Below are 21,842 nucleotides of genomic sequence, written 5' to 3'. Positions count from 1 at the left end.
GGTCGCTTTGAAAAAGCCTTACCTAGAGGAGCTACTACAAAGGGGTTCATTGCAGAAAGCCAGACCTCGTGGCGCTAACGGTAGCGTGCCTGACTCCAGATCAGAAGGTTGCGTGTTCAAATCACGTCGGGGTCAAGCACTTCCTTTTGAAGAGCAGATTCCCCTACTTAAGGGGTGTTGTACTCCCAATGTTCAGTCCCTGAATGTCTTGAAGAATGAATGCCTCAAACACTAAGAAGAGTATGCCTTGCTCTGGTCTCTGTTTGCTGGGAGCTTGCAAATCTCCTGGAGTGCCTTCATGCTGATTTAGCAACTGTTTTGTGATCTTGAGAGAAAGTTTATGAGAGACGGCCAAGATTTCGATGCTTTTTCTCTAACAGATTTGGGTAATTTACAGAGGAGAACAATAAAAGTGTCATCAATTTTCAATCTGGGAGAGGAACCCAAGCCACCTGGTGAAAACCAGGAATCCTGACCACTAGACAAGATGAGATTCTTTGAAAAGCAACCTGGTTGAAAACCAGGAATCCTGACCACTATATTACATAAGACACTTTAAAGGAAAGCTGCATTGTCACACCAGTCAGGCGCATCAACATTTTCTCATCAGCTAACCAGTAGAGCCACCAGCTGGCCACCTGGGAGAAAACCAGGAATCCTGACCACTATATTACATAAGACACATTGAAGGAAAGCTGCATTGTCACACCAGTCAGGCGCATCAACATTTTCTCATCAGCTAACCAGTGGAGCCACCAGACTTGGTTTTTAAAATTTGATCAACTGACTTTTTCATGTCTGATCATGTACGAAAGTTAAACTTGTACAAAAGAAAGAACTCACACTGCAAACACTTTGCTGGTCATTTGGAAAAAGCCTTCCTCAAAGGAGGTATAATCTCTTTATGGTGATTTACAAAATCTTTGGTGATCTTAACAGGAGATTTTAAATGGACAATCAGAACGAGCCTGCGTTGTATCCTTTTTTCTGTAAAAAATGAGTTAATTTATAAAGGCTATTACAAAAGTGAGAAAAGCTTTCCATACCAGGAGTTGAATCCAGGCTGAAAAACAAGAATCCTGACCGCTAGACCATATGGGACTCAGAATGATCATGATACCAGTGAGGCATTGCAATATTTGCCAATCCATCAACCAGTGGGGCCAAGAGACTTGGTTTTCCAAATGATTACAACTGACTTTTTCACGTTTGAGCATATATGACCTTTACACTTGAGCAACCGGAAGAAGAACTCGTAGTGTAGTTTATGGTCGTTTTGAAAAAGCCTTACCTAGAGGAGCTACTACAAAGGGGTTCATTGCAGAAAGCCAGACCTCGTGGCGCAACGGTAGCGTGCCTGACTCCAGATCAGAAGGTTGCGTGTTCAAATCACGTCAGGGTCAACCACTTCCTTTTGAAGAGCAGATTCCCCTACTTAAGGGGTGTTGTACTCCCAATGTTCAGTCCCTGAATGTCTTGAAGAATGAATGCCTCAAACACTAAGAAGAGTATGCCTTGCTCTGGTCTCTGTTTGCTGGGAGCTTGCAAATCTCCTGGAGTGCCTTCATGCTGATTTAGCAACTGTTTTGTGATCTTGAGAGAAAGTTTATGAGAGACGGCCAAGATTTCGATGCTTTTTCTCTAACAGATTTGGGTAATTTACAGAGGAGAACAATAAAAGTGTCATCAATTTTCAATCTGGGAGAGGAACCCAAGCCACCTGGTGAAAACCAGGAATCCTGACCACTAGACAAGATGAGATTCTTTGAAAAGCAACCTGGTTGAAAACCAGGAATCCTGACCACTATATTACATAAGACACTTTAAAGGAAAGCTGCATTGTCACACCAGTCAGGCGCATCAACATTTTCTCATCAGCTAACCAGTAGAGCCACCAGCTGGCCACCTGGGTGAAAACCAGGAATCCTGACCACTATATTACATAAGACACATTGAAGGAAAGCTGCATTGTCACACCAGTCAGGCGCATCAACATTTTCTCATCAGCTAACCAGTGGAGCCACCAGACTTGGTTTTTAAAATTTGATCAACTGACTTTTTCATGTCTGAGCATGTACGAAAGTTAAACTTGTACAAAAGAAAGAACTCACACTGCAAACACTTTGCTGGTCATTTGGAAAAAGCCTTCCTCAAAGGAGGTATAATCTCTTTATGGTGATTTACAAAATCTTTGGTGATCTTAACAGGAGATTATAAATGGACAATCAGAACGAGCCTGCGTTGTATCCTTTTTTTCTGTAAAAAATGAGTTAATTTATAAAGGCTATTACAAAAGTGAGAAAAGCTTTCCATACCAGGAGTTGAATCCAGGCTGAGAAAACAAGAATCCTGACCGCTAGACCATATGGGACTCAGAATGATCATGATACCAGTGAGGCATTGCAATATTTGCCAATCCATCAACCAGTGGGGCCAAGAGACTTGGTTTTCCAAATGATTACAACTGACTTTTTCACGCTTGAGCATATATGACCTTTACACTTGAGCAACCGGAAGAAGAACTCATAGTGTAGTTTACGTGGTCGCTTTGAAAAAGCCTTACCTAGAGGAGCTACTACAAAGGGGTTCATTGCAGAAAGCCAGACCTCGTGGCGCAACGGTAGCTGCCTGACTCCAGATCAGAAGGTTGCGTGTTCAAATCACGTCAGGGTCAAGCACTTCCTTTTGAAGAGCAGATTCCCCTACTTAAGGGGTGTTGTACTCCCAATGTTCAGTCCCTGAATGTCTTGAAGAATGAATGCCTCAAACACTAAGAAGAGTATGCCTTGCTCTGGTCTCTGTTTGCTGGGAGCTTGCAAATCTCCTGGAGTGCCTTCATGCTGATTTAGCAACTGTTTTGTGATCTTGAGAGAAAGTTTATGAGAGACGGCCAAGATTTCGATGCTTTTTCTCTAACAGATTTGGGTAATTTACAGAGGAGAACAATAAAAGTGTCATCAATTTCCAATCTGGGAGAGGAACCCAAGCCACCTGGTGAAAACCAGGAATCCTGACCACTAGACAAGATGAGATTCTTTGAAAAGCAACCTGGTTGAAAACCAGGAATCCTGACCACTATATTACATAAGACACTTTAAAGGAAAGCTGCATTGTCACACCAGTCAGGCGCATCAACATTTTCTCATCAGCTAACCAGTAGAGCCACCAGCTGGCCACCTGGGTGAAAACCAGGAATCCTGACCACTATATTACATAAGACACATTGAAGGAAAGCTGCATTGTCACACCAGTCAGGCGCATCAACATTTTCTCATCAGCTAACCAGTGGAGCCACCAGACTTGGTTTTTAAAATTTGATCAACTGACTTTTTCATGTCTGATCATGTACGAAAGTTAAACTTGTACAAAAGAAAGAACTCACACTGCAAACACTTTGCTGGTCATTTGGAAAAGCCTTCCTCAAAGGAGGTATAATCTCTTTATGGTGATTTACAAAATCTTTGGTGATCTTAACAGGAGATTTTAAATGGACAATCAGAACGAGCCTGCGTTGTATCCTTTTTTTCTGTAAAAAATGAGTTAATTTATAAAGGCTATTACAAAAGTGAGAAAAGCTTTCCATACCAGGAGTTGAATCCAGGCTGAAAAACAAGAATCCTGACCGCTAGACCATATGGGACTCAGAATGATCATGATACCAGTGAGGCATTGCAATATTTGCCAATCCATCAACCAGTGGGGCCAAGAGACTTGGTTTTCCAAATGATTACAACTGACTTTTTCACGTTTGAGCATATATGACCTTTACACTTGAGCAACCGGAAGAAGAACTCGTAGTGTAGTTTGTGGGTCGCTTTGAAAAAGCCTTACCTAGAGGAGCTACTACAAAGGGGTTCATTGCAGAAAGCCAGACCTCGTGGCGCTAACGGTAGCTGCCTGACTCCAGATCAGAAGGTTGCGTGTTCAAATCACGTCAGGGTCAACCACTTCCTTTTGAAGAGCAGATTCCCTACTTAAGGGGTGTTGTACTCCCAATGTTCAGTCCCTGAATGTCTTGAAGAATGAATGCCTCAAACACTAAGAAGAGTATGCCTTGCTCTGGTCTCTGTTTGCTGGGAGCTTGCAAATCTCCTGGAGTGCCTTCATGCTGATTTAGCAACTGTTTTGTGATCTTGAGAGAAAGTTTATGAGAGACGGCCAAGATTTCGATGCTTTTTCTCTAACAGATTTGGGTAATTTACAGAGGAGAACAATAAAAGTGTCATCAATTTTCAATCTGGGAGAGGAACCCAAGCCACCTGGTGAAAACCAGGAATCCTGACCACTAGACAAGATGAGATTCTTTGAAAAGCAACCTGGTTGAAAACCAGGAATCCTGACCACTATATTACATAAGACACTTTAAAGGAAAGCTGCATTGTCACACCAGTCAGGCGCATCAACATTTTCTCATCAGCTAACCAGTAGAGCCACCAGCTGGCCACCTGGGTGAAAACCAGGAATCCTGACCACTATATTACATAAGACACATTGAAGGAAAGCTGCATTGTCACACCAGTCAGGTGCATCAACATTTTCTCATCAGCTAACCAGTGGAGCCACCAGACTTGGTTTTTAAAATTTGATCAACTGACTTTTTCATGTCTGATCATGTACGAAAGTTAAACTTGTACAAAAGAAAGAACTCACACTGCAAACACTTTGCTGGTCATTTGGAAAAAGCCTTCCTCAAAGGAGGTATAATCTCTTTATGGTGATTTACAAAATCTTTGGTGATCTTAACAGGAGATTTTAAATGGACAATCAGAACGAGCCTGCGTTGTATCCTTTTTTTCTGTAAAAAATGAGTTAATTTACAAAGGCTACTACAAAAGTGAGAAAAAGCTTCCCATACCAGGAGTTGAACCCAGGCGCTGAGTGAAAACCAGAAATCCTGACCGCTAGACCATATGGGACTCAAAATGAATCATGACACCAGTGAGGCATTGCAATATTTGCCAATCCATCAACCAGTGGGGCCAAGAGCCTTGGTTTTCCAAATGATTACAATTGACTTTTTCACGTTTGAGCATATATGACCTTTACACTTGAGCAACCGGAAGAAGAACTCATAGTGTAGTTTGCGGGTCGTTTTGAAAAAGCCTTACCTAGAGGAGCTACTACAAAGGGGTTCATTGCAGAAAGCCAGACCTTGTGGCGCAACGGTAGCGCGTCTGACTCCAGATCAGAAGGTTGCGTGTTCAAATCAAGTCAGGGTCAAGCACTTCCTTTTGAAGAGCAGATTCCCCTACTTAAGGGGTGTTGTACTCCCAATGTTCAGTCCCTGAATGTCTTGAAGAATGAATGCCTCAAACACTAAGAAGAGTATGCCTTGCTCTGGTCTCTGTTTGCTGGGAGCTTGCAAATCTCCTGGAGTGCCTTCATGCTGATTTAGCAACTGTTTTGTGATCTTGAGAGAAAGTTTATGAGAGACAGCCAAGATTTCGATGCTTTTTCTCTAACAGATTTGGGTAATTTACAGAGGAGAACAATAAAAGTGTCATCAATTTCCAATCTGGGAGAGGAACCCAAGCCACCTGGTGAAAACCAGGAATCCTGACCACTAGACAAGATGAGATTCTTTGAAAAGCAACCTGGTTGAAAACCAGGAATCCTGACCACAATATTACATAAGACACTTTAAAGGAAAGCTGCATTGTCACACCAGTCAGGCGCATCAACATTTTCTCATCAGCTAACCAGTAGAGCCACCAGCTGGCCACCTGGGTGAAAACCAGGAATCCTGACCACTATATTACATAAGACACATTGAAGGAAAGCTGCATTGTCACACCAGTCAGGCGCATCAACATTTTCTCATCAGCTAACCAGTGGAGCCACCAGACTTGGTTTTTAAAATTTGATCAACTGACTTTTTCATGTCTGAGCATGTACGAAAGTTAAACTTGTACAAAAGAAATAACTCACACTGCAAACACTTTGCTGGTCATTTGGAAAAAGCCTTCCTCAAAGGAGGTATAATCTCTTTATGGTGATTTACGAAATCTTTGGTGATCTTAACAGGAGATTATAAATGGACAATCAGAACGAGCCTGCGTTGTATCCTTTTTTTCTGTAAAAAATGAGTTAATTTATAAAGGCTATTACAAAAGTGAGAAAAGCTTTCCATACCAGGAGTTGAATCCAGGCTGAAAACCAAGAATCCTGACCGCTAGACCATATGGGACTCAGAATGATCATGATACCAGTGAGGCATTGCAATATTTGCCAATCCATCAACCAGTGGGGCCAAGAGACTTGGTTTTCCAAATGATTACAACTGACTTTTTCACGTTTGAGCATATATGACCTTTACACTTGAGCAACCGGAAGAAGAACTCGTAGTGTAGTTTGCGGGTCGTTTTGAAAAAGCCTTACCTACAGGAGCTACTACAAAGGGGTTCATTGCAGAAAGCCAGACCTCGTGGCGCAATGGTAGCGCGTCTGACTCCAGATCAGAAGGTTGCGTGTTCAAATCAAGTCAGGGTCAAGCACTTCCTTTTGAAGAGCAGATTCCCCTACTTAAGGGGTGTTGTACTCCCAATGTTCAGTCCCTGAATGTCTTGAAGAATGAATGCCTCAAACACTAAGAAGAGTATGCCTTGCTCTGGTCTCTGTTTGCTGGGAGCTTGCAAATCTCCTGGAGTGCCTTCATGCTGATTTAGCAACTGTTTTGTGATCTTGAGAGAAAGTTTATGAGAGACGGCCAAGATTTCGATGCTTTTTCTCTAACAGATTTGGGTAATTTACAGAGGAGAACAATAAAAGTGTCATCAATTTCCAATCTGGGAGAGGAACCCAAGCCACCTGGTGAAAACCAGGAATCCTGACCACTAGACAAGATGAGATTCTTTGAAAAGGAACCTGGTTGAAAACCAGGAATCCTGACCACTATATTACATAAGACACTTTAAAGGAAAGCTGCATTGTCACACCAGTCAGGCGCATCAACATTTTCTCATCAGCTAACCAGTAGAGCCACCAGCTGGCCACCTGGGAGAAAACCAGGAATCCTGACCACTATATTACATAAGACACATTGAAGGAAAGCTGCATTGTCACACCAGTCAGGCGCATCAACATTTTCTCATCAGCTAACCAGTGGAGCCACCAGACTTGGTTTTTAAAATTTGATCAACTGACTTTTTCATGTCTGAGCATGTACGAAAGTTAAACTTGTACAAAAGAAATAACTCACACTGCAAACACTTTGCTGGTCATTTGGAAAAAGCCTTCCTCAAAGGAGGTATAATCTCTTTATGGTGATTTACGAAATCTTTGGTGATCTTAACAGGAGATTATAAATGGACAATCAGAACGAGCCTGCGTTGTATCCTTTTTTTCTGTAAAAAATGAGTTAATTTATAAAGGCTATTACAAAAGTGAGAAAAGCTTTCCATACCAGGAGTTGAATCCAGGCGAAAAACAAGAATCCTGACCGCTAGACCATATGGGACTCAGAATGATCATGATACCAGTGAGGCATTGCAATATTTGCCAATCCATCAACCAGTGGGGCCAAGAGACTTGGTTTTCCAAATGATTACAACTGACTTTTTCACGTTTGAGCATATATGACCTTTACACTTGAGCAACCGGAAGAAGAACTCGTAGTGTAGTTTGCAGGTCGTTTTGAAAAAGCCTTACCTAGAGGAGCTACTACAAAGGGGTTCATTACAGAAAGCCAGACCTCGTGGCGCAACGGTAGCGCGTCTGACTCCAGATCAGAAGGTTGCGTGTTCAAATCACGTCGGGGTCAACCACTTCCTTTTGAAGAGCAGATTCCCCTACTTAAGGGGTGTTGTACTCCCAATGTTCAGTCCCTGAATGTCTTGAAGAATGAATGCCTCAAACACTAAGAAGAGTATGCCTTGCTCTGGTCTCTGTTTGCTGGGAGCTTGCAAATCTCCTGGAGTGCCTTCATGCTGATTTAGCAACTGTTTTGTGATCTTGAGAGAAAGTTTATGAGAGACGGCCAAGATTTCGATGCTTTTTCTCTAACAGATTTGGGTAATTTACAGAGGAGAACAATAAAAGTGTCATCAATTTTCAATCTGGGAGAGGAACCCAAGCCACCTGGTGAAAACCAGGAATCCTGACCACTAGACAAGATGAGATTCTTTGAAAAGCAACCTGGTTGAAAACCAGGAATCCTGACCACTATATTACATAAGACACTTTAAAGGAAAGCTGCATTGTCACACCAGTCAGGCGCATCAACATTTTCTCATCAGCTAACCAGTAGAGCCACCAGCTGGCCACCTGGGTGAAAACCAGGAATCCTGACCACTATATTACATAAGACACATTGAAGGAAAGCTGCATTGTCACACCAGTCAGGCGCATCAACATTTTCTCATCAGCTAACCAGTGGAGCCACCAGACTTGGTTTTTAAAATTTGATCAACTGACTTTTTCATGTCTGATCATGTACGAAAGTTAAACTTGTACAAAAGAAAGAACTCACACTGCAAACACTTTGCTGGTCATTTGGAAAAAGCCTTCCTCAAAGGAGGTATAATCTCTTTATGGTGATTTACAAAATCTTTGGTGATCTTAACAGGAGATTTTAAATGGACAATCAGAACGAGCCTGCGTTGTATCCTTTTTTCTGTAAAAAATGAGTTAATTTACAAAGGCTACTACAAAAGTGAGAAAAGATTCCCATACCAGGAGTTGAACCCAGGCGCCTGAGTGAAAACCAGAAATCCTGACCGCTGGACCATATGGGACTCAAAATGAATCATGACACCAGTGAGGCATTGCAATATTTGCCAATCCATCAACCAGTGGGGCCAAGAGCCTTGGTTTTCCAAATGATTACAATTGACTTTTTCACGTTTGAGCATATATGACCTTTACACTTGAGCAACCGGAAGAAGAACTCATAGTGTAGTTTGTGGTCGTTTTGAAAAAGCCTTACCTAGAGGAGCTACTACAAAGGGGTTCATTGCAGAAAGCCAGACCTCGTGGCGCAACGGTAGCGCGTCTGACTCCAGATCAGAAGGTTGCGTGTTCAAATCAAGTCAGGGTCAAGCACTTCCTTTTGAAGAGCAGATTCCCCTACTTAAGGGGTGTTGTACTCCCAATGTTCAGTCCCTGAATGTCTTGAAGAATGAATGCCTCAAACACTAAGAAGAGTATGCCTTGCTCTGGTCTCTGTTTGCTGGGAGCTTGCAAATCTCCTGGAGTGCCTTCATGCTGATTTAGCAACTGTTTTGTGATCTTGAGAGAAAGTTTATGAGAGACGGCCAAGATTTCGATGCTTTTTCTCTAACAGATTTGGGTAATTTACAGAGGAGAACAATAAAAGTGTCATCAATTTCCAATCTGGGAGAGGAACCCAAGCCACCTGGTGAAAACCAGGAATCCTGACCACTAGACAAGATGAGATTCTTTGAAAAGGAACCTGGTTGAAAACCAGGAATCCTGACCACTATATTACATAAGACACTTTAAAGGAAAGCTGCATTGTCACACCAGTCAGGCGCATCAACATTTTCTCATCAGCTAACCAGTAGAGCCACCAGCTGGCCACCTGGGAGAAAACCAGGAATCCTGACCACTATATTACATAAGACACATTGAAGGAAAGCTGCATTGTCACACCAGTCAGGCGCATCAACATTTTCTCATCAGCTAACCAGTGGAGCCACCAGACTTGGTTTTTAAAATTTGATCAACTGACTTTTTCATGTCTGAGCATGTACGAAAGTTAAACTTGTACAAAAGAAATAACTCACACAGCAAACACTTTGCTGGTCATTTGGAAAAAGCCTTCCTCAAAGGAGGTATAATCTCTTTATGGTGATTTACGAAATCTTTGGTGATCTTAACAGGAGATTATAAATGGACAATCAGAACGAGCCTGCGTTGTATCCTTTTTTTCTGTAAAAAATGAGTTAATTTATAAAGGCTATTACAAAAGTGAGAAAAGCTTTCCATACCAGGAGTTGAATCCAGGCTGAAAAACAAGAATCCTGACCGCTAGACCATATGGGACTCAGAATGATCATGATACCAGTGAGGCATTGCAATATTTGCCAATCCATCAACCAGTGGGGCCAAGAGCCTTGGTTTTCCAAATGATTACAACTGACTTTTTCACGTTTGAGCATATATGACCTTTACACTTGAGCAACCGGAAGAAGAACTCGTAGTGTAGTTTGCAGGTCGTTTTGAAAAAGCCTTACCTAGAGGAGCTACTACAAAGGGGTTCATTGCAGAAAGCCAGACCTCGTGAGCGCAACGGTAGCTGTCTGACTCCAGATCAGAAGGTTGTGTGTTCAAATCACGTCGGGGTCAACCACTTCCTTTTGAAGAGCAGATTCCCCTACTTAAGGGGTGTTGTACTCCCAATGTTCAGTCCCTGAATGTCTTGAAGAATGAATGCCTCAAACACTAAGAAGAGTATGCCTTGCTCTGGTCTCTGTTTGCTGGGAGCTTGCAAATCTCCTGGAGTGCCTTCATGCTGATTTAGCAACTGTTTTGTGATCTTGAGAGAAAGTTTATGAGAGACGGCCAAGATTTCGATGCTTTTTCTCTAACAGATTTGGGTAATTTACAGAGGAGAACAATAAAAGTGTCATCAATTTCCAATCTGGGAGAGGAACCCAAGCCACCTGGTGAAAACCAGGAATCCTGACCACTAGACAAGATGAGATTCTTTGAAAAGCAACCTGGTTGAAAACCAGGAATCCTGACCACTATATTACATAAGACACTTTAAAGGAAAGCTGCATTGTCACACCAGTCAGGCGCATCAACATTTTCTCATCAGCTAACCAGTAGAGCCACCAGCTGGCCACCTGGGTGAAAACCAGGAATCCTGACCACTATATTACATAAGACACATTGAAGGAAAGCTGCATTGTCACACCAGTCAGGCGCATCAACATTTTCTCATCAGCTAACCAGTGGAGCCACCAGACTTGGTTTTTAAAATTTGATCAACTGACTTTTTCATGTCTGATCATGTACGAAAGTTAAACTTGTACAAAAGAAAGAACTCACACTGCAAACACTTTGCTGGTCATTTGGAAAAAGCCTTCCTCAAAGGAGGTATAATCTCTTTATGGTGATTTACAAAATCTTTGGTGATCTTAACAGGAGATTTTAAATGGACAATCAGAACGAGCCTGCGTTGTATCCTTTTTTTCTGTAAAAAATGAGTTAATTTACAAAGGCTACTACAAAAGTGAGAAAAAGATTCCCATACCGGGAGTTGAACCCAGGCCGCCTGAGTGAAAACCAGAAATCCTGACCGCTGGACCATATGGGACTCAAAATGAATATGACACCAGTGAGGCATTGCAATATTTGCCAATCCATCAACCAGTGGGGCCAAGAGCCTTGGTTTTCCAAATGATTACAATTGACTTTTTCACGTTTGAGCATATATGACCTTTACACTTGAGCAACCGGAAGAAGAACTCATAGTGTAGTTTGCGGGTCGTTTTGAAAAAGCCTTACCTAGAGGAGCTACTACAAAGGGGTTCATTGCAGAAAGCCAGACCTCGTGGCGCAACGGTAGCGCGTCTGACTCCAGATCAGAAGGTTGCGTGTTCAAATCAAGTCAGGGTCAAGCACTTCCTTTTGAAGAGCAGATTCCCCTACTTAAGGGGTGTTGTACTCCCAATGTTCAGTCCCTGAATGTCTTGAAGAATGAATGCCTCAAACACTAAGAAGAGTATGCCTTGCTCTGGTCTCTGTTTGCTGGGAGCTTGCAAATCTCCTGGAGTGCCTTCATGCTGATTTAGCAACTGTTTTGTGATCTTGAGAGAAAGTTTATGAGAGACGGCCAAGATTTCGATGCTTTTTCTCTAACAGATTTGGGTAATTTACAGAGGAGAACAATAAAAGTGTCATCAATTTCCAATCTGGGAGAGGAACCCAAGCCACCTGGTGAAAACCAGGAATCCTGACCACTAGACAAGATGAGATTCTTTGAAAAGGAACCTGGTTGAAAACCAGGAATCCTGACCACTATATTACATAAGACACTTTAAAGGAAAGCTGCATTGTCACACCAGTCAGGCGCATCAACATTTTCTCATCAGCTAACCAGTAGAGCCACCAGCTGGCCACCTGGGAGAAAACCAGGAATCCTGACCACTATATTACATAAGACACATTGAAGGAAAGCTGCATTGTCACACCAGTCAGGCGCATCAACATTTTCTCATCAGCTAACCAGTGGAGCCACCAGACTTGGTTTTTAAAATTTGATCAACTGACTTTTTCATGTCTGAGCATGTACGAAAGTTAAACTTGTACAAAAGAAATAACTCACACCGCAAACACTTTGCTGGTCATTTGGAAAAAGCCTTCCTCAAAGGAGGTATAATCTCTTTATGGTGATTTACGAAATCTTTTGTGATCTTAACAGGAGATTATAAATGGACAATCAGAACGAGCCTGCGTTGTATCCTTTTTTTCTGTAAAAAATGAGTTAATTTATAAAGGCTATTACAAAAGTGAGAAAAGCTTTCCATACCAGGAGTTGAATCCAGGCGAAAAACAAGAATCCTGACCGCTAGACCATATGGGACTCAGAATGATCATGATACCAGTGAGGCATTGCAATATTTGTCAATCCATCAACCAGTGGGGCCAAGAGCCTTGGTTTTCCAAATGATTACAACTGACTTTTTCACGTTTGAGCATATATGACCTTTACACTTGAGCAACCGGAAGAAGAACTCGTAGTGTAGTTTGCGGGTCGTTTTGAAAAAGCCTTACCTAGAGGAGCTACTACAAAGGGGTGCATTGCAGAAAGCCAGACCTCGTGGCGCAACGGTAGCGCGTCTGACTCCAGATCAGAAGGTTGTGTGTTCAAATCACGTCGGGGTCAACCACTTCCTTTTGAAGAGCAGATTCCCCTACTTAAGGGGTGTTGTACTCCCAATGTTCAGTCCCTGAATGTCTTGAAGAATGAATGCCTCAAACACTAAGAAGAGTATGCCTTGCTCTGGTCTCTGTTTGCTGGGAGCTTGCAAATCTCCTGGAGTGCCTTCATGCTGATTTAGCAACTGTTTTGTGATCTTGAGAGAAAGTTTATGAGAGACGGCCAAGATTTCGATGCTTTTTCTCTAACAGATTTGGGTAATTTACAGAGGAGAACAATAAAAGTGTCATCAATTTCCAATCTGGGAGAGGAACCCAAGCCACCTGGTGAAAACCAGGAATCCTGACCACTAGACAAGATGAGATTCTTTGAAAAGCAACCTGGTTGAAAACCAGGAATCCTGACCACAATATTACATAAGACACTTTAAAGGAAAGCTGCATTGTCACACCAGTCAGGCGCATCAACATTTTCTCATCAGCTAACCAGTAGAGCCACCAGCTGGCCACCTGGGTGAAAACCAGGAATCCTGACCACTATATTACATAAGACACATTGAAGGAAAGCTGCATTGTCACACCAGTCAGGCGCATCAACATTTTCTCATCAGCTAACCAGTGGAGCCACCAGACTTGGTTTTTAAAATTTGATCAACTGACTTTTTCATGTCTGAGCATGTACGAAAGTTAAACTTGTACAAAAGAAATAACTCACACCGCAAACACTTTGCTGGTCATTTGGAAAAAGCCTTCCTCAAAGGAGGTATAATCTCTTTATGGTGATTTACGAAATCTTTGGTGATCTTAACAGGAGATTATAAATGGACAATCAGAACGAGCCTGCGTTGTATCCTTTTTTTCTGTAAAAAATGAGTTAATTTATAAAGGCTATTACAAAAGTGAGAAAAGCTTTCCATACCAGGAGTTGAATCCGGGCGAAAACCAAGAATCCTGACCGCTAGACCATATGGGACTCAGAATGATCATGATACCAGTGAGGCATTGCAATATTTGCCAATCCATCAACCAGTGGGGCCAAGAGACTTGGTTTTCCAAATGATTACAACTGACTTTTTCACGTTTGAGCATATATGACCTTTACACTTGAGCAACCGGAAGAAGAACTCGTAGTGTAGTTTGCGGGTCGTTTTGAAAAAGCCTTACCTACAGGAGCTACTACAAAGGGGTTCATTGCAGAAAGCCAGACCTCGTGGCGCAATGGTAGCGCGTCTGACTCCAGATCAGAAGGTTGCGTGTTCAAATCACGTCGGGGTCAAGCACGTCCTTTTGAAGAGCAGATTCACCTACTTAAGGGGTGTTGTACTCCCAATGTTCTGAAGGGTGAGGGTCAAAAATCCCTTGTCTCTTCAGATATATCAATTCATATATATATCCTTTTATATCAATATCTATCTATATTCTGTTGCTTAACTTCTTTAATAAAGTGATGAATTAACTATATGCATGATCACATAATCAATTCTATTTTCTTATACATAACTGAAATCTACTTTGAATCATATGAGTGTTGGAATGTTAATTAGTGTCTTTTAAGGAACATTCCAGAGTCTCTCTCTCTGTCCTGCCCGTAGTCTGAAGGTCCTTTGGGGATAAGCTTAGCTGTGATGAGAGGGGGCAGGGAGAATGTTAAACATATGTTTTGTGTTTGATCGTTACTTTTCTATGATTAATTATATGGGTTAAAATCCTATGCAATATTACCTGAATAGTAGAAGTGTGATTTTCTATTATTATTTCTTTAGGGAAGAAATGTATGTTATTTTTCACCCTCTCCTCTGCCTGAGGAGTGAAAATATTATCTCTCTTGTTTTGGCTTAAATGACCTGATAATGTGTGCTCTGGCTCTCCTGTGCCCAGAGAAGAACTGTTGTTCGTCAGTGTTTTGTGTGTGCGTTTGACCTTCTACCCAGGTTTTGAACCTAGGAATCAACAGCAGGCAGACTAGAAGACACCCTGAGACCATCTGCGAGGTAACTTCAGATGTAAATCCCGATCCAGGACGACAATTGCGCTGATTAATGTTGATAGGGCATAGCAATCTATATGTTGTGACTTTATGTTCTTTTAGCCAATCAGGAGTGAAATAATAGAATGTACTCCTTGCAAATGGTATAATTGATGTAAGATTTTGTGTAATGTATGAGTTAGCTTTCGATCTCCTCGTGAGACTTTGCCGTTGGCTGTACCAATTTCACTGCAAACTATTCTTCAGTAAATTTTGGATTCTTTAATTGAACTTCTTGACTCCTGGTTTTCTTTCTCCATATCTGGTCTGGGTCAAAACTGTTATACCCCTAACAGTTTGGTGGAGGATTTAGTGGGCAATCACTCCGTGGTGACATCTCTGGCAAATCAGCAAACAAGGAAGGAAGCTTTTTATTAATTGTTAGGGCTGTCTGACTGGAAGACATTTTGAAGCGGAGCGGAGAGCTTCACTCCGACGAGGCGTGTGAAGAGTAATTTAATTATACTATTGAGAGTATAAGAAGTCACTGAGAGAGCTGTTTAAGGGCAACAGCAAACAGCGCAAGTGAAACGTGCTCTGTGAGGGGGCCCAGGTGGGCATGGGTGAAGCACCACCCCGGCAGAGTGCGTCCCTGGACGAGAGGTCCAGTGGCACAGTAAACCTGCTCAGTCTCTTCCAACTCAGATAGGGGTACCCCGAGCTTAATGAATCAGGCAGTTAGGGATTCAGATATTAGTTATAAAATAAAATAAAATACAATAGGGATTGTTTTGCCAGGGATGCATCAGGAGCGGTCCCAAGTAAGTAAATAAATTGTGACCCTAATTGGTATGGATCAGTATATGTGACCAGGATGTTTGTGAAGAATACTTTGTGGGGAAATTGGTAGAAATCCAGTATTGTTGTTGCTATAGTTAATTTATCCACATAAAATATTTGCTGCTAAAATCTTTTCGGTAATGATTTTCAACTGTGACCAAGAAAAATGTCTGATAAAGAAAATTTTCTGAGTAGTTCTGACCAAAATGAGGAGGGCACACGCTGTAAACAGCTCTGCTCTGACGAGCTCAAATCGAAGAAATGTGCATGAAATCAAAAAGTTAACTCTTAGCGGACTGGACAATGTTTATTTTTGGGGTGTTCTTTTCATGTCATGAATGAAGCCTGATGTAAGATTAACTAAACTGAGAGGGAGCAGCTGTTGAATGGACATGTGTCAGATCATAACTCCTTTTATATCAAAGTGATGAGTAAGAATATTTAGATTATAAAAGGAGTGATCACTTTAAAGCTGATTGAATTGTATTTGGGAAATCACATTATCTGGACAAACAATAAAGCTTTGAGTGTATTACGTTAAACTGAAGTCAAATAAGTTATTGAATTTTAAACCAAGGGTGTATTTAAGATAAGTGTTGTTATATTTAGGCTGCAGAACAAAAAAGACGCTGATAGGGCCAAATATTTATCCGTGTTTGCCTATTCATGGATTTGTAAACTGGGTGGTATACCGTTAAACCATGAAAAGGCAATTCCAAATATGATGGACGGATGGTCTAGTTTGATTGCCCAGCGTGATAGAGTGGCAAAAATTATTGGGCAGGAAGTCGGCTGTGATTTGTGTAGCTTGAGTAAGGGTTTTTGAGGCTGTTTGTGAAAAAGCAGAAAGTGCTGTGAAAGATGAGACAGTTCTCCGTCCTCCCTTGGCCCCCACCTTCCCTTCTCAGACTGCTCAGGCAGCGGCTGCTTTCAGCGCTGTTGATCATACTGATAATCAGAACGATGGGCCATATGCTGAGGCGCGCAGATTGTTGAATGTGGCTGTTTCAGCTCCCCACCTTATAACATTTCAGAGATTCCTGCCGTGCAAGCAAAGCAGATTAAGCAAAAACCGGGGCCAGAAATCTTAACTTGTCCCCCAGAGAAATGTCTAAACCCATTGAGACGGCATTCGCGCCCCAATCCGACATCAGGATAGGGGAGGATTGAATGCTGAGATGGGGGCTGGCTGTGAGGATGGTCAATGGGTCAGACTCACGGCTGCTGAGAAAAACAGTTTGCTTGCAGGGTTGGAACCGTTTAAGTTGTATAACCCAAACAAAATTCTATGGGACAGGCTAGAGGCCGTTGCTAGGCAACAGAATCTGGGGATGGCAGATATACAGTCTTTGGTTGAGGGTTTGGTTCCCCCCAGCAAATTAAGGGCGGTTCAGATTGCTCCTTTCCACCCCAGAGTCCCCACAGATTGGCCTGAGTTTTGTAAAGCTTACTCAGATTACAAGATACGCGTGAAAGATATTTTGGGTCGGGGGTCTTTTCCCTGGACCAGTGTAACACAGATTAAACAGAGGGCTGGCGAAAACCCCTTAGAATACATTGAGCGCTTTCGCATAGCCTATGAAACGTACTGTGCTGCAAACAACAACATAGAAGATCTTGATTCTGCCATAGTGATAGAATCCGCTACAGGCGGATTGAATAAACAATACCGAGACATGTTGTTGAATAGTGCCATTGACATTAGATATTGGGAGGATTTGCTTCATTGGTGCTCTGTAAGCTGGAGCCGTTTGCAAACACGTGAGGATGATGTTAATGTGGGTAAAGTATCTGCTGTGTCAGTTGAAGTGGAAATGAGCCCCCGCCATAACATAACCTGCTATAATTGTGACGAAAAAGGTCATACCTCTAGAGATTGTACCAAGCCTGTTGACAGATGCAGGAATTGTAACAGAGAGGGCCACATTGCTAGACATTGTCGATCACAGAAAATGAGAGTGTGAAATTTTAGAAGATTTTCTGGGCAGAAAATGTGTGTGCTCAGCTTGCCTGACAGAAAAACAAATGCAGTTCTATTTTGATAGCAGGGAACACTGAGACACTTTATCAGTGATCAAGGCCAAAGAGCGTTCAGCCTCAGTCACCATTCACTTTCATTGAAAAAAAAAAACACAATGAAACTGAATGTGGTCTGCTGTGAGCAGATGTGGGCCCCTGTGTGAGAGAATGCATTAAAGCAACAGATTGGGCTAAATAAATGCAGGTGTGAAACACAGCAAAAGTATAGGAGCATTTATGAAGATGAATGTGGTCTGAGGTGTTCAGTCTCTAGCAAGCTTCTTAACATTTCATTTTGTATTCCAGCTAGCCGATGATGAGTGTGAAGGATGCCTTATTTTGATTGACACAGGCTGACTGTATCAATTACAGATCTCGATCTTGAGATCACTTCTAACACTGTGTAAAAAGCCACTGTATTGCATACTTTGCAGATGATGAGTGCAGATTTAACAATTTGGCTCATTGTTTCTTTAATTATGAATATTGACTGGAGGCATTTTGAGTTTATTTCTCTTTATTATTCTCTGTGGGTGCTTGGCTGCAATGAAACAATTCAGCTTATCTCAGAGTGGCCCCCACCATGAGCTGAAAATGTGCAGTGGCAGGATCTGTTAGTCTAACTGAGACTCGCTCTGAGTGGAAGTTTATAATTTCCAAATTCCCTGATGTATGGGCAAAAGATAAATATGATTGTGGTTTAGCACAGATTCAGCCACTGAGCATCCCAGGTCCTTTGCATGAAGCCAAAAGACAATATCCTTTGAAAAATAATGCTCGGGGGCTGACACTGTTGTAGGTGAATTATGCAAACGGGGGATTGTGATTCCCTGTTCCTCTCCCACTAATTCCCCTATGTGGCCTGTCAAAAAGCCAGATGGGAGCTGGCGTTTGACCATTGATTACACTTCTCTGAATTCAGTGTCTGAGAAAATGCACCCTCTGGTGGCCAACCCCGCAACTATCCTACATGAGATAGGTTCTGAACATTGTCTTTTTACTGCTTTAGACATTTCTAACGGTTTTTGGACTTGTCCCCTAGCCAAGGAGGACCAAGGCAGATTTGCTTTCAACAGCAGGGGTTGCCAATGGACATGGAGTCATTGGCCACAAGGTTTCTGCAACTCACCCACACTGTTTCATCAGGTACTAGCATCCTTCATTGATCCGGTAAGAAAACAACTTGAATATGACGGATCTGTTGTTCTACAATATGTGGATGACATTTTAATTGCTATTCCAACCAAGTTCAAACATTTGACTGCTGTACAGACTGTTTTGAATGCCCTCCAAAACGGGGGATTCAAAGTGAACTTGAAGAAAGCACAGCTAGCACTTCCTGAAGTGACTTATTTGGGGCAAATTGTGGGTGTGCACGACAGACTCATCACTCCTGAATGAGTTAAAGCTATCATTGAACTTCCAAAACCAAACACGGTTACTGGTCTAAGGCAAGTAATGGGTCTTTTGAATTATTGCCGCCATTATGTTTCTGAATACACTGAACTTTCTAAACCACTCACAGAGGCGCTGAAAGGAGGAAAACCTGGATCGGAGCTGATCGACTGGACTGAGGAGATGGAGGAGGCGTTTGTGAGTATCAAAGAAACTCTTGCTTCCTCCTCAGCATTACGTCATGCCGATGCCAGCAGGCCGTTCCATCTATGGACATGGGTGGGAACTCGATCCTATTCAGCGGCCCTGGGTCAAAGGGTTCCAGGAAGAAACTCCTATGGGATGGTAGGATATTATTCGGCTCCTATTCCTGTTTCAATGGCAGGACAGCATCCGTGCCTGTTGATATGCGACTGTGCAGACTGGGCTGTAAAGATTACAGCGGACATTGTGACTCATCAGAAGGTGATACTGCACACTAGACACCAGATTCTGAAACTGTTAACAAACACTCGTTTAGGCTCTATCTCTAATCAAAGACGAGCTAAATGGGAGGCCACTCTCTTGAGTAAAAATGTGGATATAAATATTGACATTGAAACTGCTATCAACCCTGCCTCCTTGCTTCCAGAAGAAGGAACTGCACACAACTGTGCCCGACTGATCGAGACGGACAGCCAGAGCCCTCTTCAATCTGAACCACTTTCTGATGCCATGAAGCTGTTACGTGGATGGTTCCAGCTTTCATGAACAGGGAAAACGCTTCACTGGCTGGGCTGTTGTAAATGAACATGGTGAAACTGTTGACTGTGGTTCTCTTTCAGGAGGAGGGGCTCAAGTGGCCGAGCTGGTCGCATTGACACGAGCATTGCAGTATGGCCAGGGGAAACGAGTCAATGTTTACACTGACAGCCGTTATGCATATGGTGCTGTTCATGACTTTGGCCCTGTGTGGAGACGCAGAGGATTTCTAACCACTGCCGGTCTGCCGATCTCTCATCAACAGCAGGAAAAAGAACTTATGAATGCCTGTGATCTTCCTGCAACAGGAGCAGTTATCAAAGTCACTGGACATGCAACGGACAAATCTCCTGAGGCCACAGGAAACCGAGCTGCTGACACAGCTGCCAGAGAGGCTGCAACACGGACTGAGACTTGTGTGAGTGATATGGCTCTTGCTCCTCAGGAGAGTGAGACCCCCAGAGACATTTTTAAACTCTATGATGAGGATGACCCTGAAGAGATAGAACAATGGACAAAATTAGGAGCTCAGAAAGATGCAGAAGGACTGTGGAAATTTAATGAGCATTTTGTTTGTCCTGTTTCTGCTCGAACTGAACTAATGTCTTTGTATCATGGTTTGGCACATGCAGGTCCTGAAAAACTACATGGAATGATTTCCAAAACCTGGTGGTGACCACGACTGAGGGCTTCTTGCAATGATTTTTGTAAGAGATGTCTAGTATGCCTTAAGGTTAATTCTTCTTCTAAGCTGAAAATTCCCTTAGGACATGCCCCTCGACCTCAAGGGCCGTGGACACACTTCCAAATTGATTTCATAGGTCCACTGCCCCCTAGTGGAGGTTTTACATACATTCTAATGATTGTTGATCCGTTTTCCAGATGGGTTGAGGCATTTCCACTGAGAAACTGCACCGCAGATGCAACCGCCAAGATTATGTTGAATGAAGTTTTCCCAAGATGGGGTTTGCCCTTACAAATTGATTCAGATCAGGGTACACATTTTACTGGGAAGGTGATGAAAAAATGTCATGAAATTGATGGGGGTGAGGCAACACTTTCACATTCCATTTAGGCCCCAATCTAGCGGATCTATTGAACGCACTAATCGTACGCTTAAAACTTCATTGAGAAAGAGATTGTTGGAGTGGGGAAAAGGGTGGCATGCGGTTGTCCCAGCGATTTTGTTAAGCATGAGAGCCAGCCCTAACAAGACTACACAGCTCAGCCCTTTTGAGGTAATGACAGGTCGCTACATGCGGCTGCCCTGGGATGCCCCCTTGCAACACGAGGGACCATCCGGGCCTTTGAAAGACGCTTTACAAAATTATCTGAAAGCTTTGGATGACAGTCTGTGAGACACACGGGTTAGTGTTAGCACACGACAAGCAGATCGAGATAATGTTGAACAAAAAGACATGCCTGCTTTGCCTGAAATAGGTGACAATGTAATGTTACAGCGGGAGATAGTTTCCCCCTTAGGTCCGAAATTTCATGGGCCTTATCAGGTGGTACTGACCACTAACACCTCTGTTCTACTGGACAGGGGGGTTTTGGGTACCGTATGGAGACATTGGTCACAGGTGAAACCACTTGAAAAGTGTAACAACTTACTACCTCGGGATCATTAAATGTCTGTCGTGTATGTTAAAATTCTAGAACAAATGTTTTATCATTACAGATGGCTGAATCCGACGACTGAAAGTGAAACGAGCTTTCATCCGATTGGTACTTCCGCTCTCGTTGGTATTTTTAATTCTGATCGCTTTATCATTTTTGATGTGGATTCAAATTTCAATTTGGACAGGGAGATTCCATGCATTTTCAACTCATTGGGATTGCGAGGAGATCGATAACCGTCCATCATGGGTACGATCCCCATGTCTAAATTCAACTGAGGGTCTAAATTTAATTCCGACTATGTACCAAAAGGTAGGTATGATCGTTGTTATCGTCTGGACGGAAATGAGACAGTGACCTATTGGCTTGGTCACTCCCCAAATTATCCCGATACTACCCTCATTATGCAAAAAGG

At 42.5% G+C, this 21,842-nt stretch overlaps 9 non-coding genes across 9 annotated transcripts; 8 read left to right on the top strand and 1 right to left on the bottom strand.

Annotated features, from left to right (window-relative positions):
• Positions 1-1,331: 1,331 nt before the first annotated feature.
• Positions 1,332-1,403, top strand: trnaw-cca (transfer RNA tryptophan (anticodon CCA)). The gene has a single exon. It is a non-coding gene; the product is annotated as a tRNA-Trp (tRNA).
• Positions 1,404-5,148: 3,745 nt separating this feature from the next.
• Positions 5,149-5,220, top strand: trnaw-cca (transfer RNA tryptophan (anticodon CCA)). Its single transcript has one exon. It is a non-coding gene; the product is annotated as a tRNA-Trp (tRNA).
• Positions 5,221-6,418: 1,198 nt separating this feature from the next.
• On the top strand, positions 6,419-6,490 carry trnaw-cca (transfer RNA tryptophan (anticodon CCA)). Its single transcript has one exon. It is a non-coding gene; the product is annotated as a tRNA-Trp (tRNA).
• A 1,197-nt stretch (positions 6,491-7,687) lies between these two features.
• On the top strand, positions 7,688-7,759 carry trnaw-cca (transfer RNA tryptophan (anticodon CCA)). Its single transcript has one exon. It is a non-coding gene; the product is annotated as a tRNA-Trp (tRNA).
• Positions 7,760-8,963: 1,204 nt separating this feature from the next.
• trnaw-cca (transfer RNA tryptophan (anticodon CCA)) lies at positions 8,964-9,035 on the top strand. The gene has a single exon. It is a non-coding gene; the product is annotated as a tRNA-Trp (tRNA).
• A 2,174-nt stretch (positions 9,036-11,209) lies between these two features.
• Positions 11,210-11,281, bottom strand: trnae-uuc (transfer RNA glutamic acid (anticodon UUC)). The gene has a single exon. It is a non-coding gene; the product is annotated as a tRNA-Glu (tRNA).
• A 231-nt stretch (positions 11,282-11,512) lies between these two features.
• Positions 11,513-11,584, top strand: trnaw-cca (transfer RNA tryptophan (anticodon CCA)). Its single transcript has one exon. It is a non-coding gene; the product is annotated as a tRNA-Trp (tRNA).
• Positions 11,585-12,781: 1,197 nt separating this feature from the next.
• Positions 12,782-12,853, top strand: trnaw-cca (transfer RNA tryptophan (anticodon CCA)). Its single transcript has one exon. It is a non-coding gene; the product is annotated as a tRNA-Trp (tRNA).
• A 1,197-nt stretch (positions 12,854-14,050) lies between these two features.
• trnaw-cca (transfer RNA tryptophan (anticodon CCA)) lies at positions 14,051-14,122 on the top strand. Its single transcript has one exon. It is a non-coding gene; the product is annotated as a tRNA-Trp (tRNA).
• Positions 14,123-21,842: the final 7,720 nt, after the last annotated feature.

The sequence above is a fragment of the Xyrauchen texanus genome, chromosome 49 (assembly GCF_025860055.1).
Source record: "Xyrauchen texanus isolate HMW12.3.18 chromosome 49, RBS_HiC_50CHRs, whole genome shotgun sequence".
Taxonomy (NCBI): Eukaryota; Metazoa; Chordata; class Actinopteri; order Cypriniformes; family Catostomidae; genus Xyrauchen; species Xyrauchen texanus.
The sequence above is the reverse complement of the archived record's forward strand: the minus strand, read 5'-3'. Positions and strand labels throughout refer to the sequence as shown.